Here is a 23,749-nt window from a genome sequence, read left to right on the forward strand (position 1 = left end):
CAGGACAATCGACTTAATGGAAAATTCTAGTTGAAATAACAGATTACTATATGACTTAAATATTTACAAAGATTGATTGCATTCTTACAGCTGAATTGTACTGCAGATATCACTGCTTAATCATGAAAAAGCACTTGTGAAAACAGCCGTTCAGGTCCGTCAGGTAAACAGATTGTACATCAGTTCCAAAAGTGACTATTTTCAAGCCTTTTGAAAACCGTATTTTAGGGGAGGATTTCTTCTTCCTAATTAGTGCGTTGAAAAACAAGAACATTGTGCACAGCATCTATCAACTCATTCAGTGCCTGATGAATTATAAATGCATAAACATTACATTAACAAAATATCATACTTACATTTTCCAAGGGGAGTACTTTCAGTGTTCATTGCATTAAATTGAGATAATATATGAAAGTGGAGAGCTGCTTTTTTCAGTAAAGTACTGAGGAAGAGTATGGATGAGAATTTATGACAACATTATTTGCAAAGTGCTAACCTACATGAAGTCCTATATCTCATATATAGTAGAATCTGTTTTGGGTTAAATTTTCATCTGTATGTACCACATTCTTCTAACTTGTCCAAATAATCTGAATTCAAAGGTAGCATGGTATGCTACAACAGAATTCCTGAACTTATTAAAAAAAAAAAAAAACAAAACAAAAAGGGAAGATTTGGTGTTATGTTCTGCTCTACTGTTATGTATGAATGAAACATTTATATGTCATGTTTATACTTAGCAATTGCTGTCTTTATAATCTTTATTTGATTAATGTTTCTTAAATGATTAAGCTTCTCTCACATGCATAGTCAGACTCAGTGGATATGAAAAGCAGCATTATTATGCCATCATTTGGGATATTTGGTTAAGGACAATATCCTTAAGTCTGAAGCAGGGGTGATTTTTCAACTGAAGAAACTTTCTTATTTTTCAGCTGTCAATATAGTTGTCAAAAGAATTATTTCTGATTTTTTGTTACGCATTAATTAATAATGACAATAATAATAAGAATAATGCTACCATATTATCAGATTTATTATGACAGTATCACAGATAGTTATTGTTTTGCATGAACTGGTAAAGTTCATTATTGAATTTAAACCCTTGAGGTTATAATACCAAACTTGTCTAAACCCCAGCTTTTTAGACACGGTGAATTTTTGCAGAAATGGCCTAAATATTGAGGATCTCCCATCCAGGGTTCATAGTGAAACCCAAGTTATTACTATAGGTAACATAAGAATTAACTGAAATGGCATACATAGCCATTGACTGAACGATGTCGCTTCCACAAGAGCTGACAGAGCTCCTTTGGAACTTGGGCTTAGCTCACTTCTCAGCACCATCCTTTCTTTTTGAACTTCATTCTAAAATTTTAGGTCTATCTTTGGTCTCAAGTTCAAGCTCTTCCCCTGGTCAGCTTGTACCTTAGTGATGGTCAAGGAGCACGCGTACTGTCATCTTCATCATTGGCATTAATAAAATGGTATTATTTATTAATTGTTTGTGGTTTATAAAACAAAAAAAAACATTTAAATAGAATTTCTGAGGAAATTTTGTAGAAAGAATGAGGTTGTGAAAGGGAACAGATAAATCCATAAAAATTCCACAATGCAAAATCTCAAGTATGATGATAATGCTAAAATAATTTCAAGAAAGAATAAATTTGAACAGAGTATAAACCAACACAATTACTTGTTGTGAAAACAGGGCATAAAGGAGGTCCTTCTACTGGACAAAGAATAGCAAAACAGAACTGGCAAATCAACAGACAAGAAAAAACTATTTTCCTTAGAAAACTAAAGTAGTATTTTTTATAATATAGCTGATAATTATAACATAGATTGTGAATAAAACGTGTTCCCCAGAATTAAAGATCGAAAATGAAAGAAAGAGTAAAATTTATTTAAGACCTTAATACAAATATTTCTTCACTCCTGTATTCACCAAAAATTGTCACACTGAAATTGTCTGTGTAGATTCACCTAGAGTAATCCACACCTATTTAAAATACATAGAGGACTATCTAATGAATATAAGGACACAGAGATGATCTGGATGGCTTCAACACTCAAATACCAACCAAGATGAGATTTGTGCAGACTGTTTTTTTTTTTTTAAGTTTACCAAAGGTGAAAAAAGCTTTTTTTTTCTCTTTCTAAGGTCACTTATGATGTTAAGGCAAAAAAATGTTTTCTTATTTTAATTTTACCTCATAATTTTGAAAATATTTGTGTGGTCTTGTCCTGGTTTCAGCTGGAATAGAGTTAATTTTCTTCCTAGCAGCAGGTACAGTGGTTTGGATTTAGTATGAGAAGAATGTTGATAACACACTAATGTTTTAGTTGTTGCTAAGTATAGAATCTTGGTTGGAAAAGAATCTTAAGGTTGGAAAAGACCTCTAAGATCATCGAGTCCAACCGTCAACCCAACACCACCATGCCCACTACACCATGTCCCTAAGCACCTCATCTACACGTCTTTTAAATACTTCCAGGGATGGGGACTCCACCACTTCCCTGGGCAGCCTGGTCCAACGCTTGACCAACCTTTCAGTAAAGAAATTTTTCCCAATGTCCAATGTAAACCTCCCTTGGTACAACTTGAGGCCATTTCCTCTCATCCTATTACTATTGCTTGGCAGAAGTGACCAACACCCACCTCACTAGAACCTCCTTTCAGGTAGTTGTAGAGCGCGATGAGGTCTCCCCTCAGCCTCCTCTTCTCCAGGCTAAACAGTCCCAGTTCCCTCAGCCGCTCCTCATAAGGCTTGTGCTCTAGACCCTTCACCAGCTTTGTTGCTCTTCTCTGGACGTGCTCCAGCACCTCAATGTCCTTGCAGTGAGGGCCCCAAAACTGAACACAGTATTCGAGGTGTGGCCTCACCAGTGCCGAGTACAGGGGCACGATCACCTCCCTACTCCTGCTGGCCATGCTATTTCTGATACAGGCCAGGATGCAGTTGGCCTTCTTGGCCACCTGAGCACACTGCCGGCTCATGTTCAGCCGGCTGTCAATCAGCACCCCCAGGTCCTTTTCCTCTGGGCAGCTTTCCAATGACGCTTGCCCAAGCCTGTAGCGTTGCATGGGGTTGTTGTGACCCAAGTGCAGGACCCGGCACTTAACCTTGTTGAATCTCATACAACTGACCTCAGCCCATCAATCCAGCCTGTCCAGGTCCCTCTGCAGAGCCTTCCTACCCTCGAGCAGATCAACACCCTCACCTCAACCTTCCCAGTTGCCCTTACACAACAGATACAGGGTCCTGCAACTTGAGGGCCAGACAAATGAGGATGTAGGTGAAGGTCCATCCAGGGGGTTGCCCAGGGCGAGGCAGTCAGCCCCAGGCATTACGACTGCCTCCGCTAAGAAAAAAAGGAGGGTAATTGTCATAGGTGATTCCCTTCTGAGGGGGACGGAGGGCCCAATATACTTGCCAGACCCATCCTATAGGGAAGTCTGCTGCCTCCCTGGGGCCCAGGTTAAGGACATTACTAGGAAGCTCCCTGGTCTGGTACAACCCTCTGATTACTACCCACTGTTGGTTATACAGGCTGGCAGTGAGGAGGTTGCAGAGAGAAGTCCCGAAGTGATCAAAAGGAACTTCAGGGCACTGGGACGATTGGTGGAAGGATTGGGAGCACAGGTAATGTTTTCCTCAATCCCTTCAGTGGCAGGGAAGAATACTGAAGGGAACAGGAAAACTCATTGGATCAACACATGGCTCAGAGGCTGGTGCCATTGGAGAAATTTTAGCTTCTTTGATAATGGGGAGATTTACACAGCACCAGGCCTGCTGGCGACAGAAGGAGTACAGCTGTCTCACAGGGGGAAAAGGATTCTTGTTCATGAGTTGGCGGGGCTCATCAAGAGGGCTTTAAACTAGGTTCAAATAGGAAGGGGATAAAACCAGGCTCACTAGAGAAGAGCCTAGGGATGGCATGCCAACGCTGGGGGTGAAATCGGTAGCCCAGCTCAAGTGCACCTACACTAATGCATGCAGCATGGGTGGCAAACAGGAGGAGCTCGAAGCCATTGTGCAGCAGGATAGCTATGACTTAGTCGCCATCACGGAAACATGGTGGGATGAGTCTCACGATTGGAGTGCTGCAATGGATGGTTATAAACTCTTCAGAAGGGACAGGCGAGGAAGGAGAGATGGTGAGGTAGCCCTATATGTTAAAGAGTGCTTCGGCTGTCTAGAGCTCAATGATAGTGATGATAAGGTTGAATGCCTGTGGGTAAGGAAGAGGGGAAAGGCCAACAAGGCAGATATCCTGTTGGGAGTCTGTTACAGACCACCTAGCCAGGATGAGGAGGCAGACGAAATATTCTACCAGAGGCTGGCAGAAGTCTCACAGTCGCTAGCCCTTGTTCTCGTGGGGGACTTGAACTTTCCAGATGTCTGCTGGAAATACCACACGGCAGAGAGGAAACAGTCGAGGAGGTTCCTGGAGAGTGTGGAAGATAACTTCCTGACGCAGCTAGTAAGTAAGCCTACCAGCGGAGGTGCCTCGCTTGATCTGCTGTTCACAAACAGAGAAGGACTGGTGGGAGATGTGGTGGTCGGAGGCCGGCTTGGGCTTAGTGACCATGAAATGATAGAATTCTTGATACTTGGTGAGGTAAGGAAGGGGGCCAGCAAAACTGCTACCATGGACTTCCAGAGGGCAGACTTTGGCCTGCGCAGGACACTGGTTGTGAGAGTCCCTTGGGAGACAGTCCTGAAGGGCAAAGGAGTCCAGGAAGGCTGGACGTTCTTCAAGAAGGAAGTCTTAAAGGCGCAGGAGCAGGCTGTCCCCATGTGCCGTAAGAAGAACAGGTGGGCAAGACAACTGGCCTGGCTGAACAGGGAGCTCTGGCTGGGACTCAGGAAAAAAAGGAGAGTTTATCACTTGTGGAAGAAGGGGCAGGCAACTCAAGAAGAGTACAGGGATCTTGTTAGGTCATGCAGAGAGGACATTAGAAAGGCAAAAGCCCAGCTAGAACTCAACCTGGCCACTGTCATAAGAGTCAACAAAAAATGTTTTTACAAGTATATTAATGACAAAAAGAGAGCCAAAGAGAATCTCCATCCTCTATTGAATGCAGGGGGGAACGTTGTCACGGAGGATGAGGATAAGGCTGAGGCACTTAACACCTTCTTTGCCTCAGTCTTTAATAGTGAGACCAATTATCCTCAGGGTACTCAGACCCCTGAGCTGGAAGATAGGGACGGCGAGCAGGATAAACCCCCCATAATCTAAGAGGAAGCAGTTAACGACCTGCTATGCCACCTGGACGCTCACAAGTCTATGGGGCCGGATAGGATCCACCCGAGGGTACTGAGGGAGCTGGCGGAGGAGCTTGCCAAGCCACTCTGCATCATTTACCAGCAGTCCTGGTTAACAGGGGAGGTCCCGGACGACTGGAGGCTAGCCAATGTGACTCCCATCTACAAGAAGGGCTGGAAGGAGGATCTGGGGAACTACAGGCCGGTCAGCCTGGCCTCGGTGCCAGGGAAGATTATGGAGCAGTTCGTTTTGAGGGCGCTTACAGGCCATCTGCGGGATAACCAGGGGATCAGGCCCAGCCAGCACAGGTTCATAGAAGGCAGGTCCTGTTTGACCAACCTGATATCCTTCTATGAGCAGGTGACCCGCCTAGTGAATGAGGGAAAGGCTGTGGATGTGGTCTACCTGGACTTCAGTAAAACCTTTGACACTGTCTCCCACAGCATTCTCCTGGGAAAAAGCTGGCGGCTCACGGCTTAGACAGGTGTACTCTTCGCTGGGTAAAAAACTGGCTGGACAGCCGAGCCCAGAGAGTTGTGGTGAATGGAGTTAATGCCAGTTGATGGCTGGTCACAGGCGGTGTTCCCCAGGGCTCAGTTTTGGGGCCGGTCTTGTTCAATATCTTTATCAATGATCTGGATGAGGGGATTGAGTGCTCCCTCAGTAAGTTTGCAGATGACACCAAGTTGGGCGGGAGTGTTGATCTGCTGGAGGGTAGGAAGGCTCTGCAGAGGGACCTGGACAGGCTGGATTGATGGACTGAGGTCAGTTGTATGAGATTCAACAAGGTTAAGTGCCGGGTCCTGCACTTGGGTCACAACAACCCCATGCAATGCTACAGGCTTGGGCAAGAGTCGTTGGAAAGCTGCCCAGAGGAAAAGGACCTGGGGGTGCTGATTGACAGCCGGCTGAACATGAGCCGGCAGTGTGCTCAGGTGGCCAAGAAGGCCAACGGCATCCTGGCCTGTATCAGAAATAGCATGGCCAGCAGGAGTAGGAAGGTGATTGTGCCCCTGTACTCGGCACTGGTGAGGCCGCACCTCGAATACTGTGTTCAGTTTTGGGGCCCTCACTGCAAGAAGGACATTGAGGTGCTGGAGCACGTCCAGAGAAGGGCAACAAAGCTGGTGAAGGGTCTAGAGCACAAGCCTTATGAGGAGCGGCTGAGGGAACTGGGACTGTTTAGCCTGGAGAAGAGGAGGCTGAGGGGAGACCTCATCGCGCTCTACAACTACCTGAAAGGAGGTTCTAGTGAGGTGGGTGTTGGTCACTTCTGCCAAGCAATAGTAATAGGATGAGAGGAAATGGCCTCACGTTGTACCAAGGGAGGTTTAGATTGACATTAGGAAAAATTTCTTTACTGAAAGATTGGTCAAGCGTTGGCCCAGGCTGCCCAGGGAAGTGGTGGAGTCCCCATCCCTGGAAGTATTTAAAAGACGTGTAGATGAGGTGCTTAGGGACATGGTGTAGTGGGCATGGTGGTGTTGGGTTGACGGTTGGACTTGATGATCTTAGAGGTCATTTCCAACCTTAATGATTCTATGATTCTATAACACTCCCGCCCAGCTTGGTGTCGTCTGCAAACTTACTGAGGGAGCACTCAATCCCCTCATCCAGATCATTCATAAAGATATTAAGCAGAACTGGGTCCAAAACTGAGCCTTGGGGAATACCACCTGTGACCAGCCATCAACTGGCATTAACTCCATTCACCACAACTCTCTGGGCTCGGCCGTCCAGCCAGTTTTTTACCCAGCGAAGAGTACACCTGTCTAAGCCGTGAGCCGCCAGTTTCTCTAGAACGCTGTGGGAGACAGTGTCAAAGGTTTTACTGAAGTCCAGGTAGACCACATCCACAGCTTTTCCCTCATCCACTAGGCAAGCCACCTGGTCATAGAAGGAGATCAGGTTGGTCAAGCAGGACCTGCCTTCCATGAACCTGTGCTGACTGGGCCTGATCCCCTGGTTATCCCGCAGATGGCCTTGTGAGCACCCTCAAGATGAACCGCTCCATGATCTTCCCTGGCACTGAGGTCAGGCTGACCGGCCTGTAGTTCCCCGGATCCTCTTTCTAGCCCTTTTTGTAAATGGGGCATCACATTGGCAAGCCTCCAGTCATCTGGGACCTCCCCTGTTAACCAGGACTGCTGATAAATGATGGAGAGTGTCTTGGCAAGCTCCTCCGCCAGCTCCCTCAGTAGCCTCGGGTGGATTCCATCCGGCCGCATAGGCTTGTGAGTGTTCAGGTGGCATAGCAGGTCATTAACTGCTTCCTGTAAATAGTGCTTACAATAGTCAAAGACTTTTCAGCTTCTCATGCCCTTTCAGCAAGAAGCTGGGAGGGAGCATAGCCAGGACCGCTGTCCCAAACTGGCCAAATGGATATTCCATACCATATGACATCATGCTCAGTATATAAACTGGGGGGAGTTGGCGGGGGGCGTGACAACAACTGCTCAGGAACTGGCTGGGCATCGGTCAGCGGGTGATGAGCAATTGCATTGTGCATCACTTACTTTGTATATCCTTTATCCTCCCCCCCCCCCCTTTTCTGTCCTATTAAACTGTCTTTATCTCAACCTATGAAGTCTCCTTTTTTTTTTCCAATTGTCTCCCCCATCTCACTGGGGGAGGGGGAGTGCGTGAATGGCTGTGTGCTGTTTAGCTGCCTGCCGGGTTAAACCATGACAGTTTTATTTTTAAGAAAAGAAAATAAATGCAATTAAATCTGGTTCAGTTTCATATTTAAATGATTAAGCTATAGTTCTTTCAAAAAGCCTATATAATTTTAAAACTCATGTTTATAAATTACATTCATTGTTATTTTTCTGAGAGACACTAGAAGAAAGTGGATAATTTCTACAGCTGTTCACTGGGTTTGTTTTAGGTTTTCATTTGGAACTGATACATTTGTCATTTATCACCTAGAAATGTCTTTCTAGAAGATTAGATTAGGTCTAAATATGAAATCTGTGAAATCTATTAAGTCTGTATATGAAATCTCTAAAATATTTTGTTTGGTGATCTTGTAAAAAATTTCAAAATTAAATTTAGAAATATTTATTTCAAAGATACTGTCTTAGATAAACATAGGGTTAAAAAGATATGTATGCATCTGTATGAAAGAAATAGATCATCATCTACATGGACTAGATTCAGAATCTACCTAAATTCCAAGAATAAAAACGTGGGGTTAAAACCAGAATTATTGAATCGTTTTACAATGTTTATTTATTTATCTATGTATTCTGCTTGTTTCTAAGTAAATTTGAATACCAGTCTTCTGTTTTGTTTTAGAACAGTGATTGTCACAAACAGGGATAGCTTGTTGGACATTATTTCCAGGAGATAATAATTTCATAGCATTTAACTTTACAGAATAGACTGAAACAGTAGATCAGACTATATTAGTCCCCGCTCTGTTTCAGGAAAATAATAGAAACTGTAGTGATAGACAGCAAGAAAATTAGTGTGGCGTTCTATGACTTATTAAACACCTTCAAGCAGACAGCGTTTCCCCTAAGACTGCCAGCATGTTGTAGGATTAAGGACTAAATCCTGATATTTGCATAATTGTTTATATAAAAGAATCAACGGTGAACCTTGCTCTGTGATTTTAGTACCTGATATGACTTTAGGAAGTTATTGACAGGATTCAGAAAGAAGACTGGATGCTCAAGTTCTGCCCTTGAAGTAGTTTACATGGAGTAATCATTGATTTTGATTTATACTCAATGGCTAGACTACTTTGTAGAGAGAAATAGATTTCATCATTTTGTCCAATACCTTATATTTTTTTCCCTTTTAGATATGTACCTTTTCATTAGGCCAAAGCTTCAAAACATCTCTTACACCCCAAAAAAGCACCTTATCCACTGGGCTTTCAAGGTCTTAATCTCACCACTCTCCTGCAGTTTCATTTATTTTATGCAAATAACATAGTAGCTATAGCATCGCTTAATAAGACATCGCTGGATTGGGTAACCTTTAACAACCACCTAAATTTTAAAACATCCCTTTTTTGGTAATATCATTGGAGTTTCTAGGAAGGGTCCTGCCCATGTCTATTCCATCCTGTGTGACTAGATAAGCACGTCCACGTGGAGGTGCTTCACAGAAAGAACCCTAAATCTTGGTTGATTGGTCTAACCAACTAACAGATAAAGAAAGTAAAAGCATCACCATGCCCAATTTCACACATGGGTTTGTGTGCAGGTGTATACAATTACTTTGGTTTTGTTCTCACAATTATTTCCAAACTTTATCCTGCAGGCAAGAAAAATGTAGGAATCACTTGAGAGTCATGGCAGAGCTTCAGCATGTTATGGTGGTGGACAACCTTGAAATCTGAGTCATGTGAAGAAACAGATCTTTAATCCCATAAGGAATCACACTGGAAAAACCTAGAGTATTGGGATGTTATTTAGAAGTTGAGCAGAAGCTCTGATAGCTACAATTTTCTTGTTTTGTGGAGAAAGCAATAGTTCCTATGAAGTGAAAATGTGTTACATGTTCCTTCACAAATAATCACAGAACATGTGACACATCAAGAAATGCGAAGAATAAACATGATAATAAAGAATGCTTGCTTTTTCTATATATTATTGTAACATAACTTTAAAGCATTCACCAAATCAAGATTTTGGGGGAAATATCAACTTCTACCCATCGGAAGAGCTACTTTCATTACTAGTTCTAAACCTGACTTTAAAATGTGTCTTAGAATATTATACATAAAAAAATTAAGTGCATTTGTATTAAAATTAACCTTTTTTTCTGAAAATGAGTAAATGCATGACATTGCTAGATGTAAGCATGAAAATAGCGTATATAATGTTTACATTGTATGCTAATGCATGCATAAATGTCTGAGATCTGCTTGAATGTTTCTACTCATAAATGAGATGGGACCAAGAATACACATAATTCTTATGAAGATAAATTACTAAGGAATGGTGAAAATAGATTTCTATCATGTTTCTGAACATTTTTTTAATTGGCTTATATTTGCTGGAATTAAAAAGCAGTTTATAACATAATTGTTTAAAGATTTCTGTTTTCTGTTTCTGACTAAGCCAAAGGGTTGCAAGTAATATTTAGTTAAGTTTCATCATTGTGTTTTTTCTTCAGTCCTTATTTCTTTCTTGCAGAGTAACTCTTTAATTTAATTTGCTTATGAAGAGGATAAGTAGTTATATTTTGCAAACTTTACTATATCAGATCAGATTTATATAGGACACACAGCTCCAAAGAGATAATTAGAAAGAAAAAATAACCATAATGTGTGCATAATTCATCTGCAGAATGAGAATTTTTTCGTTGACTCTGTAATTCAGTCAGTCACCTGAAATGTTACTTATGTATACCAGTGGTCATATGATTGCTATGCAATGACATAAGTAATTGATATAGTCACTGCGGTGTTGTACATGGGTAATGGTTGCTGTATTTCCTATTTAGAGGCCTTGACAGTACATTATTGGAAACTGTCATTTAAATTGAAATTATATTAAGGAACATAACAAGTCTAAAAAATTGCCAGTTAAACATTTCTTTATTAGTATAGAAAGACATTCCAACTTGAGTTGCATTAACTCATTAGTATGCTCATTAAATAACTCCATCATTAATATACAGCAAAGAATTGCTGATTTACCTCATATGCAAAAATGAGTTCTGTAAAGTTCTGAAATACATTCTTCAGAGTCAAGTACTAAATCTGCAAATTTTAACTCATTATTTTATATACAGAATTGCTTTTGTTCTTTAGTTTGCTCTACCCATAGGTCATATCCCTAATACAGAGACACAAACCTTGCATGCTCTACCTGATTTCCAGAGAATTTTATCTTTTTTCTCCACAACCACTCAATTTCAATAGACCTAACAGTGATTGAAGCAGATCTAAGAAAGGGAAGGAAGCATCGTTGAATTTTCTCAGGCTAAGGAAAAAAAAAAAAAACAATTGAATTCAGTTTTTCTGCTTTTCCTGGTGTTGTGAGGCTGCTTTGGTTCCAGCCAGCCAGGTCCAACCAGCAGTGAGGCTGATCATGAGTTCCCAGTAAATAATGTGCACATCAGGAATAGTATTTCCACTAAATGTGTGTGCACACACATGCACACACACAGCCACATGGATCGGCACAGATGGAGGGCACAGCCTTCACACAAACATGAACAGCATGGACAGCCTGACCCAGTTCCTTCCTTTCCATCTGATCAGGACTGAAGTAGATCCATGCTCATATTTATACATAATGTGGATTCTCCCACTTTGGACAGCTGGTCTCCCCAGCAGCTGCCCCTGGATCCCAGTCTGCCCAGTTGCTGGCACCAGGAACATGGAACCCCTGAGGCTGCAGCTCCACTCCAGCTTCTGTATGAAACTGTTCTTGTCACACATATACAAACACAAACAACTCCCTCCAGGAGCTGCTCCAAACCTACAGTCTTCCCAGCAGCTGACACTCAGGCTCGCAGTTTCTCAGGTAGCGGCTCCATCCTATGGTCTCTGCAGTATCTGACCTGCAGAGCCTTGGTCTCTACATCACTGCCTCCAGACCTATGGTTTCCCCTGTAGCTGGATCCCAGACCTCTTGCGCTACCTGCCAACTACTCCTGCTTGAAATTTCTTTATGAATGACACATGCATGTACACACACACACACGCACACAGAGGATTGAGGTAACCCAAGGGAAAATACACACACACCAGTGTCTCCTGGTGCCAGCACCCAGCCCCTGGCCTGCGGCCCCAGCCCTGCAGCAGGGGGGGTGCTCAGCCCTCCCACACAGGCACGGGGGATGGTGAGCCCTTGCCCAGGAAAACCATCAGAAACAGAGCTTAATTAGAAGAGAGAGGAAAGGCTGCACTGGCTGGCACAGACACGGCCGGGCACAAGGACTGTCCGGCCCCTGCTCACACCCCATCAGCCTCTTTTATCCTCTTTCTCCTTTGTTTTCCCACTTTATCCCTCCTTTTACTGCCTTTGGTCCCTCACCTAAATATCTCATGATGAACCCGGCAAAATCCTCCTAGAAACATCCCATTATAAGTTTTACACAGTCCGAAAATACTTTTTCCCAACCTCCCCTAACATGCCCTTACTTTGTTAGGCAACAATCTGAAACCTGCAAGACATTTTGGGGAGGAATTCTTTAGCTGACTCCTCTGGGTAGGTTTCACAAGCAGGCACGGGGATGGTGGTTCCCCTTTGATAACCACAGGGGCAGCCAAGTCAGGTTGCTCTGTTTGCACAGCTCGGGTTATTGAGGTTCCTCTTCCTGTCTTGGTTTCTCCAGACCTTTGTGTTTATGAATAACCTTTAAATGCGTAACTGTTGTGGTTTAACCCGGCAGGCAGCCAAACACCACACAGCTACTGAATGCAGTTTTTGAATCACAGTTCTAGACTTAAGCATCTCAAAATTACTTAAGTCTATTTTCTTGTTTTAGCACCTGTCTGGAGTTTCAGGGTCACCGTGGAGGACCCTGCCTGGCTCCCCATGGCTAGGGCTGGGCAATAAACCAAACCAATTGCTGTCAGTGGCCAGCAGGAGCACTGCCAGCACCAGAGGTGCGGAGGAGATGGAGTGCTTTCCCGGGCCAGCAGGGGAACACCTAGATGGACAGATCCTGGTGTTGCTGTATCGATGCCTGTTTCAGTCTTGACAGTGTCAGCATCTGCCTACCACTTCCTAGCAAAGACCACAGACTGCTCAGCATGCCAGAATAGGATTTTATCTGCTTAATCTAAGCACTCTATGTCACCTAAGTTGTCGGTGCCAAGGAAAGCAGTCCTCCTACAGCAAGTGCCCAGGGCCCCTGTGGGCGGGAATGGGGCAGGGACACACCTTTGATGGCACTGAGGGAAGGTTCTTCCGCCTAAGCGAGATCCCAGTCACTGAACAGAGTTTAGTATTCTAATGCACAGCAGGAAGGTAATAAGATGCTGTAGACTACTCACTCATTTAAATAACATTTATGAATGAATACCTTGCTACCAGTAGGTGAAAAACTATGTTTTTCCTACATTTTGTAGACCTTGATCATATGTCTTTCCTCTGTGTGTGTTTTTTTGTTAAATATCTCATTTACTTTTTATAAAATACTTTTCTGTTGTACATAGTTTACTATGCTCTTAAAGCTTGGGAGAATACGCCTACTCTGAATAAATGTATTTGCTAAAATACCGTAACTGTTCCAAGCACTGTAGTGGACTTAGTAATCAGTAAATAAGGAGATCTGAAATTGAAAAGCAAATGCAGTCCATGGTATTAATTTTTTTAAAAGTTTTTACAGGAAACTTAAAGAACCGGTAATGAATGTTTGCAGAATGCCATGGAAAGTATGTTAGACAGTAATAGCAGGTCTTAAAATGTATGGTATGGGTCATGATGAAAAAGAGTTTGAATCTGTAGGAACACATCAACCAACATAATGAAAAAAAATATTGTTGGTATTTACACCATGCCATTTCTGACTGGACAGTAAATTCCATGCAATAACATTTTAAAATATCCAGTAGGTTTTTGATCAGTCATGGAATTTGATATGATACTGTGTAACTGGAGAGAGAACATGGGTCTAGATCCATAATATGACATCACTATCCTGTTGTGTGATCACATTCAGGAAAGTCAGCTTAATACAGATAATGTCAGCAGAACAGGAGTTATAAGCTGGTTTGTCTTCTAGGAAACATAAAGAAAATACAACAAATAATCTTTTCTGTAATATCATAAGAAAATATTCCAAGTGTAACACACAGTTAATAAAATAACCAAAAGGAATTAGAGAAAAGCATCCCGTTCCATTTTCCTTATTTAAATGTGTGAATTACCTCTGTGTGATTAAGAATATGTTAATTCCTTGAAATAAGTGGAAGCAGAGAAAACAGATACAAAAGAAATATGAAAACGCAAATTCTGCTGCCGGAAACAGATGTGTAAATGTGCAAACCTTCATTGAAATCAAATGTGTGGTAGAGGATTTATGTAAGCAGGTTAAAGACAGAATGCACATGAAAACTTTGCAAAAAAAAAAAGCTTTACTTTCAGACTTAAAGGGGTTTACATCTCATGGGAAATTGAACAGTTGAAGCATTAAGATCAAACTGAAAGTTGGAAAATAGTGATTTTCATTTTTAAAATACTAAAAAAAACACCCTAAAGCACTAAAAAAATATTTTTCTCTCTTTGTCTTTTCGCCAATGCCCTTCTTTCAGCATTTCTAAATGCAATATAGACCTATATTAATGAAATGCCAAGGCTTCCTGATTTGATGTACTAGTTAGCTCACAGCCAGCTTGGTCAAGCTGCATTAAAGAACACAGACAAGAGAGTCACATTAGATTTCAACCACAGAATGAAGATAAATGGCTTGGTGCATTTGAGAAGGAAGTTCCTGTGGGATGTGAATGTGAAAAGCACTGGTGATAAGCATAGCCATGACATGTGGTCGATATAAAAAAATATGGGAAATAAATCTTCATGCTAGCTTTCTTAAGGACACATAATATGGGCTGTGTGATATCAGACCAACTGGAAATAAAGAATTTTAAGGAAAGTGAGTTGTCTAAAGCTACCCTTTTCAGATGAGACTAAAAATCATAATGCTATACCTGCATATAAGTGAATACTAAATCAAGCACAATTATACAGAGGATATAACTGGGAAAAAATCCACTATTGTTTTTTGTTTTATCCACAGGCTTGCATAAAACACTGATAATATAGCAGTTTCTGCACAGCTGCCATGTGCAGAAACACAGGTTCTTTGTTACAGTCAGAGAACATGCCTATTTAATACTGTCTCTATACCTGTTTTTGTTGCAAATTATAGAGTGAGAGTAGGAAAATAAAGAGTGAATTTGCATTTCTATTAGAATCTTCACACAGTTTTGGTTTTGTTGTTTTGGTATGTTGTGGTTATTTTTTTAAGGATATGCCTTGGAATTTAAGATTCTGTAAGGAAATGTTAAGCAACGTGAATTACGGTTGTGTGTATAAAGCTACACTATACAGCTCAACTTGCAAGATGCCAAAATTGTTGGAAACATTTTTTAGAAGTAAATACTTCTAATTTCTACCCATTAATCATGGACAGCCTCCTCCAATTTCTAAATTTTCCCTAGTTTATTAATAAAAGTGTTTTGTTTTTCTTTTACATTAGTTTAATCCATGACAAAGTGCATGCAGCACTGCTCAGCAAGTTCTTGTGCTTTTATTACAATGAATTTACTATTTAAATAGATGATTTAAAATAAATTATTTGCTTAAAAAAGGGCTGTATAAATAGGAGAATAACCCCTTTTTTCCTACATAGGAGCAAATATCTTGAGGGCAGCTTTGTGAAAGTAACATAATTAATTTCAGAATGGTTTTCCTTAAAGTGCAGTTTTAATTAAGTGCATACAAACATATATCTACAGTATGTCTTGCACAGTATCACAGACAATATTATTTCATAGGACAGGTAAATTCATGTATGTTGTGGGGTTGTTTGCCCCATTCAGTCTTTGATTCATTCAGTTTTTGAATTCCAAGATTTCTTTTTTTTTTTTTTAATTATTTATTCTTAAAACTTCTTTTTTTTTTTTTTTTCAGATTGAACTATATCACCTGGAAAGATCTGTCAGATAATCTTACAGCTATTTCTTTTCCTGATATGTCCAGGATTCTGTAAATGAAAAGCTTTCAAAATAGTTATTGTATGTCATGGTTCATGAACTATGTCATTGCCAGAAAAAGATTTGGATTTGATTTGGATTCAAAAAGAAACATTTTAAAAGCTGTTCAGAAGAGATGAACCTCACAAAGATCTACAGTATGTGACAGATCAATTTTATTGTAGATACATACGATATCTTTTTATATCTATGAAACTGTTCCCATTTTTTTTCTCACTCCTAACTTAACTAATATTTTCTATTTCTGTTTTATTTCCTATGTATGTATTTTTTGACCAGTATATTTATTTTCTGTTTTCTCTTCTAAAACACTCAGCAGAAGAAAGTAAAACAGAATGTCCCTCAATCTGGGGGAACGTGTACAGGAATGTTTTTAAAAACAGAAATCTTTTCTCCTATATGAACTGTTTGGCAAAATACATTAAGAGTAGAAAATTTATGACTCTGGTGACTTTTAGCAGCCAAAGAAGGTGATGTAACACCGTTCATCCAGGGAAAAAGATTAAATTTAACCTTCATTCCAATCAGCTGTGCTTTTACTGCTTTGTTTCCACTCCTGTGTTCCTCTGCAATATTCACCCCTTTTTGATCATTTGCCATGAGATTTCTGTGTGTGACTGTAAGTTTTCCTGGATAAAGAACAACGTCTTAAAATCTTAACTCTGATTTGTATTTGGTTAAGCCAGTCTAAGCTAGAAACACACTCCATCAGAGCTAGATTTTGACCTCTTGACATGTCCTGTTGTAAATTACATTTCCACATCCCAGCATTTGCAATGCAGAGACTGACATCTGAAATTTCATCATTCCATACTCTTAACTCCATACTCTGACTTTCATCTTAAGCCACTATTAATTTACAACGTTCTTGTCTGAAATTTAGCAGTAAACTGGTACAGCAAGCTCAACAACTGACCAAATATTTCCAATTTGCTGGTATTCAAATTACTATTTGGCAGCATCTCTGTCAGATTAATAACTGCAGTTAAGCATGACAGCATTACTTCTGAAATCTGCAACTGACATACTGTATCAAAGAACTGATATTTTCTTTAATCATTGGAAGTGTCCAGAGGGTAAGACTGTTAGTTCACTTTTCAAACATGCATTCTTCCATATCTCTTACAGTCCAATTTAGAGTTGGTTCAAAGTTGCTGTCAGAGCAATGTTTTCACTAACTCTTGTATTAGTTATATTTGTTTCTTATGAAAATATAATGCCAGGTCTAAAAAAAGGAATAAAGTTTTTAAAGGCATATTTAGATCTCTCTAACCTTTTCTTAATTATGAATTATAAACTTCTATCCCCCTGTCTTCTCAGATTCTGATACTAAAGTTGTCCTGACCTTGGATCTGAAAAGCTGTTTCATAATGTATTTCTCAGTTCTGTGATTCTGTAGTATTTCAACTCAGTTTGAGGTCTACATACCTAAAGTACTTTCTTGCAATTTTCCCCATATATCCATAATCCTAGAATACATTTAGTACATATTTTCAAGGTTAACATTCACATACAATATTTAGCATTTAATGATGCTTTAAAAAATCTGGAGGTTTTTGCTCTAATTTTAGTGATTCTGACCTCTTGTCATAACTTCCTTTTCTCTACATTGTTTGCTTGTTTGTTTCCTCTTTTGTCAGAAGGTATCTAAACTTCTGGGGTGATCTTTCTTGATTGTTGTTGTTTAACCCCAGCCAGCAACTAAACCCCACACTCCCCACTCCCACCGGTGGGATGGGGGAGAGATTTAGAAGAGTAAAAGTGAGAAAACTCATGGGTTGAGATAAAGAGAGTTTAATAGGTAAAGCAAAAAACACACACGCAAGCAAAGCAAAACAAGGAATTCATTCACTGCTTCCCATCGGCAGGCAGGTGTTCAGCCATCTCTAGGAAAGCAGGACTCCATCACGCGTAACAATTACTTGGGAAGACAAACACCATCACCCTGAACGTCTCCCCCTTCCTTCTTCTTCCCCCAGATTTATATGCTGAGCGTGATGTCATATAGTATGGAATATCCTTTTGGTCAGTTGGGGTCAGCTGTCATGGTTGTGTTCCCTCCCAACTTCTTGTGCACCCCCAGCCTACTCGCCGGTGGGGTGGTGTGAGAGGCAGAAAAGACCTTTGTGTAAGCACTGCTCAGCAGTAACGAAAACATCCCTGTATTACCAACACTGTTTTCAGCACAAATGCCCCATACTAGCTACTACAAAGAAAATTAATTCTATCCCAGCCAAAACCAGGACATTGATTTTTTTTTCTCTCTCTTGCAATAGGCATAGGCAGCACAGATTCCAGCACCAAGCCCAGCGCCAAAGCACATCAGAACTGGAAGTGGACATTGCAACAGAAAACTTACTCGATTCCTGCTTGAGATCTCCACTCTTACAAAACCAAAAGCTATTGCTTATCATCCATGTATAATCAGGTCACTTTCCCAAATATTATTACCATAAAAAATTGATTAAAACTTCTTGTGTCTGACAATAATGGAGGATGTTAAAGTAGACTGGAGAGAATGGAGTTTGCATTCTTGCTCTCAATGTTAGTATGAAATATATAAGTAGTTTGGGGCTAATCCTTGGAGTTTCTGCTGTGGCTCCCTATCATATAGGCACTGATACTAAATTTGCACAGGAACAATATAAAAATAAATTGTGACTAACACTTAAAAAGCCTCAACCATGTGTTCCTAGGCATAGTGAAGGAGAAAAATCTAATGCTAGGAATTATTAGGAAAAGAAAAAAAAGAAAAAATAGAGTATCATATTATTATGTAAATTCTTTATGTGCTTATTTCCTTAAGAATGTGTTCAGTTTTGGTTATCCTATCTCAGAAAGGATCCAACAGAATTATAAAAACTGAAAATAAGAGAACAACAAAGATGAGTAATACAGAATGACTTCTGTATGTAGAAAGAATAAAACTCTTCAGGTAGAAATAAAGATAGCTGAGGGAGACTAATAAATACGAGAAAATTAAGAGATAATGAAATTCACTATTGCTTGAAATCAAATATCAGTAAGTACTAAAGGAAACTTGCCTTAAACCTGAATATTAGTATGCTAGTTTAGTATAACTAGTAGCATTGTATAAGAATTTTGTAACATTGTGGTGGCATAGCCAGACACCGTTTTACAGAAGTAAGCACTGTTATCATCAAAGGGGCAAAGCAAGATGGATGTAGCTGCCTGTGAAAGGCATCCAAGTAACAAAAGTTGCCAGACAGACAAAAAGATAAACACAAATCTTGACCTCAGCAACTAACACCCTCCAAGGACCACAGCCATCAGTGCTAACCGTAGTCATTAGTCACAGTAGATTGTGACTCAAAACATGAATTTTCTCACTTTGACCCCTCCAGTTCTCTACCCCATCCCACTGTGGGGGGAGCAAGCGAGCGGCTGGGTGAGGCTGAGCCGCCCACTAGGGTTAAACAACAACAGTCATCATTTTACTATCTGGCAATTCTTACAGTATTTACCAGTGACACGGTTTAAAATTTAAAGCTTACTTTCTGTTTTTATTTTCTGTATGGTGAGCTGAAAAAAATATTTGAATATGCAAGTATTTAAGGACATGGAGTAATGAGATAATAGACATAATTCTATATCCTGTTAAATCAAATTAAACACATGCAACTACTTCATGGTTTTATAGCATATAAATCATTGCAAAAGAGTTTAGAAAAATTCTTTTGAATGTGTTGGTAAGAGTATGTTGAAACTCCTATATTTAGGTTTCCTGACCCTTTCCAGTTGAAATACTCTTCCATGTATTTTTACAAGAATCCGCACAGTAGTATTGTTTGTATCATTTTTTTAGTTTCAGCTGAGAGAATGGGATTGCAAAGCAACTATTTTATTTGGCCTACAAAATTCCATTCTCTTTTTCCCTAAGATACAACCTGTCATCATTTTACAAATTTGACTTTTACTCTTTGGGGAAATTTTGACAGGATGACAATGCAAACAATCTAAAAAGAGGTTTATACCACTGCCAAAGCATGGGGACACACACCCCGCACCGCCCTGAAATACCTGGCAGCTGTAAGGAGCAATGAAAGAACTGAACTTGTTCTCCAGCTATAGAACTTTTACCAGAGACCCGACTGACATATAACATGGAAGAGTAACTTTATGGTTTTCTTCTGCAGGGCAGTGAGAGATCATCTCCTAAGAGGGACAATGCTATCTAGTACTCCAAATGTATGGGAATGCTGTCGTCTTAATATTTTCCTCTATGCATTTGGGATACAGATCAAGAGATAGCTTCCATTAGAGGCTGAGAGTTCAAATTTTGACAATGATGTGGTGGAAGGCGATCTTCAATGACTCTTCACATTAGGGGAAAAGAAAGGTTAGCAAACTTTAAGCACAAGAAAAACTTGTAAAATTTATTTTAAAAATTATTTAATAAAATTTATTATTTCAACCTCTTTTGGTTGAAAATTCAGAGTAAAGAAAAGGTGGAAAGACCTTTCTGTGATAACTTTGGACTTTTGGGTTACAACACAGTCTCTCAATCACAAGGTGACATATTCCTTTCCCAAAAGAACCTAGCCTCATTCAATATAAAGCATTGCATATGCAAATAAATTAAAATTAAGATTACATGGACAAATGAAGTTCTGAATTGTTTGCTTGTGTGCATTTTTTTTTCCTGTGTGTAAAGATTTTGTATGTAAAACCACTGGTGGGTTGTTGCCTTTGAGGTCATATCCAAGGAGATTTGCTCCCCGCTGTTAGGATACGATACTGCAACATATAAGTCTCTCTGGTCATATTCCATCATGGAAAAGGAGGACATAGTGAAAGACTGCCATTATATGTTTAAGCAAACACAAAATTTATGACAATTATTATTCTATGATGTAGGATATGTAATAATTAAAATCTTTATTAATCACATTCAACTTAAAAATAGTTCTTTAAAGCAAGAATTGTAAGATAAATATGACTTCTTTGAAAATGTCTTTAAAATACTTCAATAATTAATTTTAACTTTCTGTAATTAATCATCAAAGTTAACAATGTTTTGGTTTTAAATTGCTGAGAAACCAAAATGTTTTATTTGGGAAGGGTAATTAAGACAAATGCCACTGATTAACTCAGCTTTAGGAAAATGAATTATGAAGTTTAAATTCTTATGGAAATTCATATATTTAAAATATATGGTTGAAATTAATGAAAAATGGAAAATTACACCATGATATGTTAGAAATATCAGGGTTTTAAAATAATGTATGAAGCAAACATTCAAAGAGATTTCATTAATTTTTTCTATACTAATTTTAAATTATTATTGAAAAATATTTGATGATTTATTTTAAGTTGTTATCTGAAATTCTAGTATTCACATCAATATGTTAGGCTGAAATCTAACAGGAGAAGTATGTTGCTGGAGTCAAGAAAAAAACTGACTGAGCAAACTATTTCCCTCTATATTATAATGTTGTTTCTACATCCACAAACCAGCAAAATATTATCTCCCTTGTTCTGTAGAGCCCTTACAGACTGGTGGATGAAATGTCTAGAGTCTACTCATTAGATATTCCAACAATTTCCGATAATGTCTTTATCCAAAGGTGTCAGGTGAAAATGAAATCTGGCTTACAAAGTGTTCAGTCAAAATTACCTGTTAATAATAACACATTGCAACTAACCACAGTCTTTAATACAGTTCACTTTTTAAATATCTGACAGAATTTTATAAATATATAGATATATGTGTATATGTCTATTTATACTCTCATATATGTAATATATATATACACTCATACTCTGAATTTTACCAGTATGGTCAGAATTCTGACATGCAGAAAGGAAGGAACACATTTCCTTTACAAAATTCTTCACAATTTTTATTTCACTGACCTTTACCTTAAATAAAATTCACAGCAAATAGATTTTTTCAGTCACATCCTGTTCTATGGTTATGTATTACTGTTAAAGAGTAAACTTATGAAAAGAATGAAGATATGTGTCAATAGATCCAAACTCAACAGTGGATCCAATTTTGTTTCTCCTGTACATTATATTTTCAATGGTTTTTGTGTTGTGGGGTTTTTTTTTAATTTTTATTTTTCAATTGATTCAGCCCAGTGTTTACAGTAGTCATTGAAAATTTTCCTTGATCACTAAATTAATTCCTGAATCAATGAGAATGTTACTATGAGAATAATTCAACTGGTATATACAAATTCTTTGAATATTTTCCATTTCTTTTACATTCATCTAAGAAGGATTGTACACACTTCTGGAGTCTTTCCAAATTTCACATAACACAAGACATCACAGATGTCCAAGCTATCTGTATGAGAGAAATCCAGACAGATTTTTTTACATCACCAAGGAAAGTGCAGACTCTAAGTTTCTCCGACATTACCTTTTATATTATTTTCAGCTATTTTCAGACTAGCTGACTTGCTTTGATCTTCAATGTCTTAACTAAGAATGTAGGAGACCTTTCATCATACAAACTGTATTTGTAGCCTCTGATTTATAGTTGTGTAATAAATGTAATTGAACACAAGCAAAACATGTTTAGATTCTTTGCATTTCAGATCAGTCATGTTCTCCTTTTATGCATTTAAACCACAAGTAATTTTGATTTCCATAACTCCAGGAAAGCTGTTTTAAAGTAATTTATACAAGGTACTTCTTCATGTCCAGTATTTAGTGACTTCAGTAGGGATAATAATATAAGCTACATCTAGTGGTTGAAGTTTCCTGTCAGACAACTATGCTGTAATATATACTTCAAAATTTGTAATATACTGCAGCTACATCATTTGTTTAGCTTTCTATATCTGTTTTTTATCAATCCCATTGACACCTTTCCAAAATAAAGACATGAAGATATGACTATTCTTTCCACTAAGTATTTCTCATCGTCATTGAAAATTGTTCATTAGCATTGAAAATTGTTCCTGCCCAAGCAGATAATGAACTAAATTTTAGGCATTTTCAGATGGACATTTTCAGATAGAAAACTCTTCTGTCAGGAATTGCTTTTCTAGTTAGAAGCATTAGTTACAGAAGGTCTCCAGAGATTTGGGCTGAGGATATGTCCTGCTTGTAACCTCTTCCTCCATTAATACCTTGTCCTATATATGTGACAGTCTGCCCATCTGTTTCCAATATTACTCTATTGCAAATACATATATTTTTAATTTTACTAGATGAATCAAGCTATAGTTAAAATATGTACATACACTGTTTATATTTTTTTTTACAAATTATTCCAGGGAATTGTGTAGAGATATATCTATAATTATATAAAATACTTATTTTAAATATATTTATATAGATAGGAATACAAATATTTAATTTCAGATTGTGAAAATTTTCATTCAAGCTGAACAGAAACATTTTGTACTTGCGTTGTTTTATTGGAGATAAACAGATTTAGGTAATTAAATTTGTTCTCCAAAAAGTGTTTTAAATTGAGAGACCAAATTATTTCATTCTTCAGATAGATGAATAAATGTTTTGATTTTCCATTTGGTTTTACTTTGTTCAATATTTAATTTTAAAAATACCATCAAAAGAAATTGTTGACCTCTGATTTTATTTTTGGGAACATGGTATTTGCCAAAATAATAATATCAAGTTCATTTAGCTTTACTTATCTTCTGCATTTCTTAATTTCACTGCTCCTTGGTAAATTCCCAGTACAGTGTCTACTTTTTATATTAGTGACAATATTTTAATGATCAAAATCTCTTTTGGCCCACAAAATTAAGCTGGCATTGTGTTCTATGTCTAGAATGCAGTCTGACA

This window comes from Calonectris borealis, chromosome 1 (genome assembly GCF_964195595.1).
Source record: "Calonectris borealis chromosome 1, bCalBor7.hap1.2, whole genome shotgun sequence".
Classification (NCBI taxonomy): domain Eukaryota; kingdom Metazoa; phylum Chordata; class Aves; order Procellariiformes; family Procellariidae; genus Calonectris; species Calonectris borealis.